The 8,230-nt window shown below is 57.1% G+C and overlaps 1 pseudogene across 1 annotated transcript; it reads left to right on the top strand.

Annotated features, from left to right (window-relative positions):
- Window positions 1-5,416: 5,416 nt before the first annotated feature.
- Window positions 5,417-6,929, top strand: LOC307065219 (phosphoethanolamine/phosphocholine phosphatase-like; annotated as a pseudogene). Its single transcript has 3 exons — window positions 5,417-6,150; window positions 6,574-6,655; window positions 6,865-6,929. The product of its transcript is annotated as a phosphoethanolamine/phosphocholine phosphatase-like (transcript).
- The last annotated feature ends 1,301 nt before the right edge of the window (window positions 6,930-8,230 follow it).

Genomic DNA, 8,230 nt, shown 5'->3' with positions numbered 1-8,230 from the left:
ATCAGCACATTTTCCCACAGTATGTGCTTGAGTCCACAGGCTCAGGGGGTATCCTGGGTTCTCTGGTCAGGAAGGCCCAGTCAGACTGGAGGGGAGACTGACCACACCCAAGGCCTGGTCCTTGTCAGGCAGAGGGCAGGAGATAGTCCAGTTGAGGTAGGATTGAGGCTCATTCCAGGAGGGTCATCCTGACTGTGGTCTAAAGAGATGCTGCTGCTTCTGGGAATATTTTTTTCTAGAGGAGAAAAACAGAGATGTTGTATAGAGCATGACTTGGACTAACAGACAAAGGTAAGTCTGTGCAGGGCTGCGAGAGGGGATCATGCTTCCCAGATCTTCATGGACTGTAGACCCAGCACCTCCCCAATCAGCCCCAGGTGGAGCAGCATTAAGACATACAAGAAGTGGACTTGGGTCAGACTGCAGCTTTGTGATTGTGCACAGAGACGGCTGACTGTTTCCCAACTCCAGGGTTCTAGAACTGGGGCCTCTGGAAGGCATAGGCATTCAGGAATATGGTGAAGTGCTTATGGAAGAGTAGATAGCAAAATGTAAGCCTCAGCCCACAGCAAGATACCATGCAAGATAACACAAGACCCCTAGTCCAGAAGTAGCACAGACATGACCCGCAAGTGACACTCAGACTTGCTTCTCCCACGAGCGGCTGGGGCAGTGGAAGGCTCGGCCGAGGCAGCTGAGCAGGCTGGGTCTGTACCCCACGACTGGGCAGGGCAGAGCATGCTTGAGCCTTCAACTAGCCTCTGTGACAGATGCAGGGCCATGACCATCTTTATTTCCCAGGGACCATCTGCTGTCTCCTCATTCTTGGGGAGGCTGTAACAAAAACAAACTTCGTGAAATTTCCTGAGCTTTTGTGTGTATGTGTGTGTATTACGTGAGTGTGCACAAGCATGTGCGTGTGTGTGCTGTCTGTGCACAGGTCTGTGTACATCCGAGTGAATGTGAGTGTGTTTATGTGCAGGCAGGCACATATGTGTGTATGCACGTGTTTTTGCATGTGCAGCACGTGTGATTGTGTGCCTGTGTGTGACTGCAGTCCATCTTTTCATGTGTGTGTGTACATGTGTGTGAATGCAAGTATGCTTGGGCATGTACGTGCACATATGTGTGTACACATGCGTGCTGTGGGGGGATGAGGAAGGCATGGAGTTGTTGCTTTCTGGTGCTGCCTTCCCCCACCCTCCCTTTTGCTGTTGCCTCAGCACTTTGTGGTGAAGTGTAGAGACTCAAAAGGAGGACCACTACCCGCTACCGTGAGTGATATGCCTGCTTATCCTCACGGTCATCCATCTGTCCAGTAAACACCCCTGAGCCTGTGCCATGTGCTGGGGCCTGGGGTCCACAGTGAAGCAGGCGCATGCTCTCAGCTGTGCTCAGCCCAGCCGGGCGTGGGACAGAGGAGCTGCAGGCCAGGTGTGTCTGTGGAGGGAGAGGTTACCTCTGGCTGGTGGGTCAGCGGAGGTGGCAGCTGAGCTGAACCGAAGGAGCGGGGTGGACGGAGCTCGCTCTAGAGGAGGGTGGGGGCAGGGGGCAGGGGAAGGGGCTGGGTGCCTGGCTCGTGGGGAGGACGCATCGCAGAGGGGCTGCAAGGGTGGCCAGACAGCTAGCTTTGACTTTGTTTCATAGACAGAACAGTTTTGGAACCAGAGTGACAGGATCAGGCCCACATTTTTCCTCTGGTGGCGGCTGAGGGGTTTGATGGTAGAAGAGAGAAGCTGGGCCGAGGAACAGGGGTGACGGTACGGGCTGTGCCTCTGCCCGGCTTCCAGCCTCTTTGTGGTGGTCGCTTGGGTCCACAAGGTTAGCACGCACCTTGTGTGAGGCCAGAATGGGGCTTCCTCTTCATTCCCTCTTTGCCAGAAGTAAACGCAACACAGTTTGGAGTTGGTGAGACTGAGGGGGCCATCTTTCAGGAAAGGCAAGCGTCAGCGTTGGCTGGGGTGCCTACCCGGGGTCAAGGGGGAACCCTTAGCCAGACCCGCAGACCCCAGGGAAGGACACGGTGTGCTCAGAGAGGCAGGGATAGTCAGGAAAGCCAGGTGTGCAGAGAAGGCTCGGCCAAGGGGGCCCTGGGGGCTCAGACACTCAGGAAGTGAGGGGAGGGGCAGCCAGACAGCCGTGAACTAGGCCCAGGGGTCGACGGGGTCGTGCTGTGTGCAGGGTGGACACACAGGGCCCCAGGCTGTTCTGTAGGGAACATCTCCTGGCTGCAGTGGGCTCTGGAAATTGTCTGCGGGTTGCCACGCCTTCTGGGGCTCTCCGGCCCAGGCCCCAGCCGGGAGCTGCCTGTCCAGCCTACCCTGGCTCCACCTCCAGACTGCGCAAGCCTGGGCAGGCGGGACGGGCTCCTCGTGTCTCAGTTGCCATGACCTGTGACGTTTCCTTTCCAGTTGCCAGATTCATTGTAAGGATATATGTACAGTTTGTTGCGTTGTTTTGCGCCACCCGTTGGCTTAGGGAAGAACTGCCCTAGTAGGTTGGCCTGCAAGGTGTGCTACTTCAGAGCCTCCATCTGACATACTCTTCCCTGTCCGAAATGCAAACACAGCACACACTCCCTGCCTGATTTGGGAATGATGACACCTCACCTCTCACCCCTCCTACCCTGTCCTGCCCGCACTCCAACCTCAAGGACACTTCGGTTCCCCATCTGACTCCCGACCCCTCCAGCTGGCTGGGGACAGGCAGCCTCATGAGACAGTGTGCACAAAGCTTTCTGGCCGGGCTGTGAGGATGGGGACCAGGTCCCACCTGTGCCAATGAAGCAGGCGTCTCACCTGGATTTGTCTCCGGGCTCTTGAAGGTGGACTGAAGGTCAGACAGTCCAGAGGCCAAGGGCCCCAGAGGAGGGGGGTGTGGGCGCAGGTAGACCAGGAGCAGCTGCCCCTCTGGTCAGGAGAGTCCAACAACCCAGGGCTTTCTGGTTCCTGGGGGGAGGAGAGGGCAGAGGCAGTGGGGGCCCAAAGACAGGTCCTGCTTCACCTCTGGATGGAGCCACTCAGCTGAGCCCAGGTTTTGAGGGATTAGAGTTAAAGGATGCAGGCTAGAGGGTCAGGGTTAGAGGATCAGGTTAGACCGTCTGAGTCAGGGTCAGGGTAAGGGTTAGGAGTTTACAGGTCAAGGTCGAGTATCTAGGGGCTAGGGGTTAGGAGCATTAGGGTTTAGGATTAGAGATGAGGAGGTTAGGGTTAGGGAGTGAACAGTAGAGATTTGGGCGTTAGGGTCAGTGGGTTAGTGTTAAGCACAACTGGCCCACGGCCCCCCTAACCCCACACCTCTGAGTCCTGTAGGACGGACAGGACTTGCCCGGGGTCACTCATGAGTGTGGGGTTCACCTGGGCCGCTGGTTATCTACCCCCATCCTGGAACCTGAGAGCAGAAGAACGAAACGTCTGCTTTGGTCACTGTTTCAAATCCACCTCAACCTCAGTCAATGGCTGTTAGGGCCTCAGCAGCCCACAGGGTTTCCTCCTACCATCTGACCTGGAAAGAGTAGTGCTGGCCCCACTTGGCCTGGGCAGCCCGGGTCCAGCACAGGCCTGACTGAGCTCACTCCACGGTCATATTATGAATTTATACAAAACTTGGAGCAGCGACCTACCAGCCCCCAGGTGCTGCCTCCTGAGAGCTGCTGGGGCCCTCCTGGGACTGCAGGCATCCTTTGTCCCATCTGAGTGGGCATCAATAGACATCAAGTCTCAGGACAGCCCTTGACCTCTGACCATCCAGGCAGTCATCTATGGTCCTCCAGCTCAGGCCAGTCTGGTCCCTGTCAAGCCCCTGTGGCCAGTTACTGAGCTGCCCTTGATGCTGGCAATTGAACAGCTACCTGGGCAGCACAGACAGCCCTTTGGGATGTTTCAGTTACTAACATCCTTGTGGTTGAGAAAAGGGCCTCCCCTCTCACAGGCTCATAGCCTGCCAAGCGAGGTGATAACCGTCTAAACATTTGAGTGTGTCCCTGACACAACAACCATACGGCAGACCATGGCCTTGCAATCCTTTGGGCTTCCAGCTGTAACAAAATTTGATATTCATACTCATTAAGAGTCAAAGATACGGGAGCAACTGGGCCACCCAGTGGACAGTTTCACACTGAGGCCGCATGGTCTTGGAGAGCCACGTGCACCCATGTGGTCTCTGAAAGCTGCCAATGATGGATTCCATGATACGGCATAATCCTTGAGCCTCCCACTGCTTCATTGAGCAAGAATTTCCTAACCTCCATAGCATTTAGTCTCTGCTCTTTGTAAAGGAGGGAGGAGACTGGATAAATGAGCAGTATTGTTCTTGGGGGATGGGTGAGTCATGTGGCCAGGGGGCAGGTGTGACTCCTGGGCTCCCGCCACCAGAGACATCAAGGAGGGCTGTGCCTTTTGCAAGAGGAAGAGGTTCTTGCTGTTGTGGACGGACAGCAAGAGCACTGGATGGGTGGCTGCAGCCCCTGACCCTAAATCAGCCCCTTCCTTCCTTGGCCTTCAGATCCCACAGCTGTTCAGTGGGCCGTCAGTGATGTGGAATCTGCCGCTTTCCCCAATCCAGCATCTGTTCTCATGCCAAAGTCCAGAACCTCAGCTTTTCTTTGGGAACTTCTTATCTGTTTCCAGTCCAAACAGTTCCAGAGGGCTGATGCTATGTTCCACCCACCTTGAAGATGGGCATATGATCCACATTTAGCCAATCCCACGTTCCATCCTATGGGTGCTCTGGTGGGTTCAAGGACGATGCCATGATCCAAACCAGGCCAATGACGTTTATTTTATTTTTTGGCCATACTGTGCACGCGGGATTTTAGTTCCCCGACCAAGGATCGAACCTGTGCCCCCTACATTGGGAGCGCAGAGTCTTAACCACTGGACCACCAGGAAAGTCCCATCCCCTCATTTTCAAAACTGCTATGGATTTAAAGCACACAAGATGGTTGTGATATGAGTGGGCTTTTCAGTATGACTTCTTTGACTTAGAATGTTTTCAATGTTTATCCATGTTGTAACATGGATTATCAGTGCTTCATTCATTTTTTTTATTGTGGTTAAAAATACATAACATGGGGATGGGGGGCAAGTGGAGGGAACGGCCCAGATGCACAGCATTCACGGACCCTCTGGACTGGAAGGACTCGTGAGAGCCGGAGCCCAGAAATCCGGGGATGGATATAAGACGCAGCGTCCCCTCCAATTCCCGTGAGCACCCCTCCATCCTGCGCCCAAATACCTCAGCTAGGCCCTCTCCCCACTCTCGACACTCCAGACTCAGCCGGGACAGACCTCCGCAGCCGCCGCTCCCCACCCTGCAGGAGAAGCTCAGAGGTCCTGTCCCGCTTTCCTCTGAGGGACTCTTTGGTGACCACAAAAGGATTTGGTCGCTCAGGACAAAGCTGGTAGAGGACAGCGGGATGGCTGCGCCCGGCGCGCCGCGCTTCCTCCTGACCTTCGACTTGGACGAGACTATCGTGGACGAAAACAGCGCCGACTCCGTCGTGCGCGCGCCGCGGCGGGCCAGCGGCTGCCTGAGAGCCTGTGTGCCACCTAGCGCGAGGGCTTCTACAACGAGTACATGCAGCGCGTCTTCCAGTACCTGGGCGAGCAGGGCGTGCGGCCGCGGGACTTGCGCGCCATCTACGAGGCCATCCCCCTGTCGCCCGGCACGCGCGAGCTGCTGCAGTTTGTGGCCAAGCAGGGCGCCTGCTTTGAGGTTATTCTCATCTCAGACGCCAACACCTTTGGCGTGGAGAGTGTGCTGTGCGCCGCCGGCCACCACGGCCTGTTCCGCCACATCTTCAGCAACCCGTCGGGGCCCGACCCTTGGGGGCTCCTGACGCTGCGGCCCTTCCACACGCACAGCTGCGCTCGCTGCCCCGCCAACATGTGCCAGCACAAGGTGCTCAGCGACTATCTGCGCGAGCAGGCCCACGACGGCGTGCCCTTCGAGTGCCTTTTGTACGTGAGCGACGGCGCCAACGACTTCTGCCCCATGGGGCTGCTGGCAGGCGGCGACGTGGCCTTCCCGCGCCACCACTACCCCATGCACCGCCTCATGCAGGAGGCGCAGAAGGCCAAGGCCGGCTCCTTCCTCGCCAGGGTGGTGCCCTGGGAAATCTCCACTGAAGTGCGCCTACACCTGCATCAGGTGCTGAGGACGTGGCCTGCAGGGGCCACCTGGGCGGGGAGGGGGTGGGGCGGTGGGGGTCGGGAAAGAGAAAGCTAGTTTTATTACTCCCTTTCCCTTTCGTTTTGGTATATCCCTCCGGGATTTCCCGGAATCCCAGGTTGGTCCATTTGGGGACTGGAGGAGGGAGTTGGGAGCTGTCCCCATCTGTGCAGTTAACCGAGCTCAGCTGCCTCCCCCAGTTCCACTGCAAGCGAATTCTGGAGTCTGGCCGCAGCAGCGTGGCACGCATATCTGAGCAGGCAGCAGTGTTTCCACAAACGTTGTCCTCTCAGTTGGGAGGACGGGGTTCCCTGTCAGGGTCGAGAAGGAACATGTCCCGCCGCGTTGCGGTTAACTGTTGCCTTGGGCTGCGTGGCCTCCCTCCTCCAGTCTTCTGTCCAGAGGACCCAGGCCCCGAAATGCACCACCCCGACCTCCCCCGCACTGGACTCCCCACAGAGAGAGGTGGCGCTCCCTGCCGAAGGTCTGAGGCCTAGATCTTGCTTTACCTACTGTGACCCTACACTACACTCCTTGCCTCCCTCCCCCCACCCTGTCAGCATCCCCACAGGATAAAAAGCTAGAGGGAACAGTCACCTCATGTTGGTGGAAAGAGGTAGCACACTGTCCCGGGGCTCGGGTCTGGCCAGCCAGGGACCTCACAGAGCCCGAAAATGTCTCCTTGCACCCCAGCCTCGTCTATGCAGCAAGAAACCAGGGACTTAACCAAAGTCGCCCCACTGACTGGGCCCTTTTGAGCCCCCCTCCTCCCGTATGGAAGAGAAAGCCATGATGCTTTAAAGCAGAGCCAGTGGAAACCCAAGGCCCACCTCCCTCTTTTGGAGTTTCAGAGCTGTGAAGGAGGTGAAGGGGCAGAGTTGAGCGAGGTGTCTCACGCTGCCGTCTGGGGGATGAGGGCGAGGTGATCTCTGCTCTCAGAGAGCCCCACCTAAGTGAGGGAGCTGGTCCCCACTCTTGGAGGAGTGCCCAGCCTGGGGAACCAAGACTGAATACATAACAAAGCAGGCAACAGGCAAAAGAGCAGGGTGCGGCCCACCTTCACAGAGGGGCACGGGTCTAGTGTGGAGGGCTCAGTGAGCACCGAGGAGATGGGAGATACTGCTGCTTAGGGCAGGCAGAGGAGGCTCAGTGAGCGGGAGCCTTACAGGTGGGTTGTCTTTCAGTCCCTCGGCCCGCTAGCCCTGCAGGGCAATCATCAGGACGTCATCAGAATTTTATTCAAAGTTGGCACTTGCATCTGGAGACCCTGTCTTGCATGGCGTAAGGGTCCCCTGTGGGTAAGGTCACCAAACTCCTTGGCTTCCAGTTCTTTCCTGTCTCCAGCAGGCCTCTGGGTACCTCCTCTGTCTTTACCAGGACGCCTTCCCACTGCAATGGGGGGAAGGAACAGACACAGCTCACAGCCCAGGAGGCGTGCCGGTCTGGTCCAGTCTTGAGCAGGCTTTGGTGTGGGACTCAAGAGGCTCACTCAAGGCGGTGCTTGGGTCAGCATCCCAGAGATCCCAGGCTGTCAGCAGCTGGGCTGCGCATAGTTCCCGGGGAAGAATCCAGACCTCTCTGAGCCGGTGCCCTCACAGCAGCCATCAGAGTAGTGGCGGGTGATGCAGATAATGGTGCCCTCAGAGAAGGAGAGTTCATTGTCCTTCTGGCGGGTGTATGGGTACAGTGTCATTACTGCAGGGCGGGAGGAGAGGGGTGCCATGCGACGTGCCTCCTGCCCCGCCACAGGGATGCTTGTGCCCACATACTGGACTCTAGCGGGCAATGTGGGGAGTGGGGCAGGAGATGCCTTCTTCAAAGCCCCAGGACTCCTCCCCAGCTGAGCTAATATTCAGTATCAGGCCAGCTGCTTCCCTCCTCTGTGGGGGTGCGGTGGCGTGGGATAAAAGGCCCCACAAGTATGACACAAGCCATCCCCTCCACTCCAAGAAACTTCAGTGTTTGAGAGCAGGGCCCCAGGATCTACCCATGTTTTGTAATCTGCTTTCAGCCCCCGTTCATCCTGGTCTTCCCACAATGTCTCTGGCAGGTGCTGGAG

Source organism: Hyperoodon ampullatus (genome assembly GCF_949752795.1).
Source record: "Hyperoodon ampullatus genome assembly, chromosome: 16".
Classification (NCBI taxonomy): domain Eukaryota; kingdom Metazoa; phylum Chordata; class Mammalia; order Artiodactyla; family Ziphiidae; genus Hyperoodon; species Hyperoodon ampullatus.
This window is presented reverse-complemented; position numbering and strand designations above follow the sequence as displayed.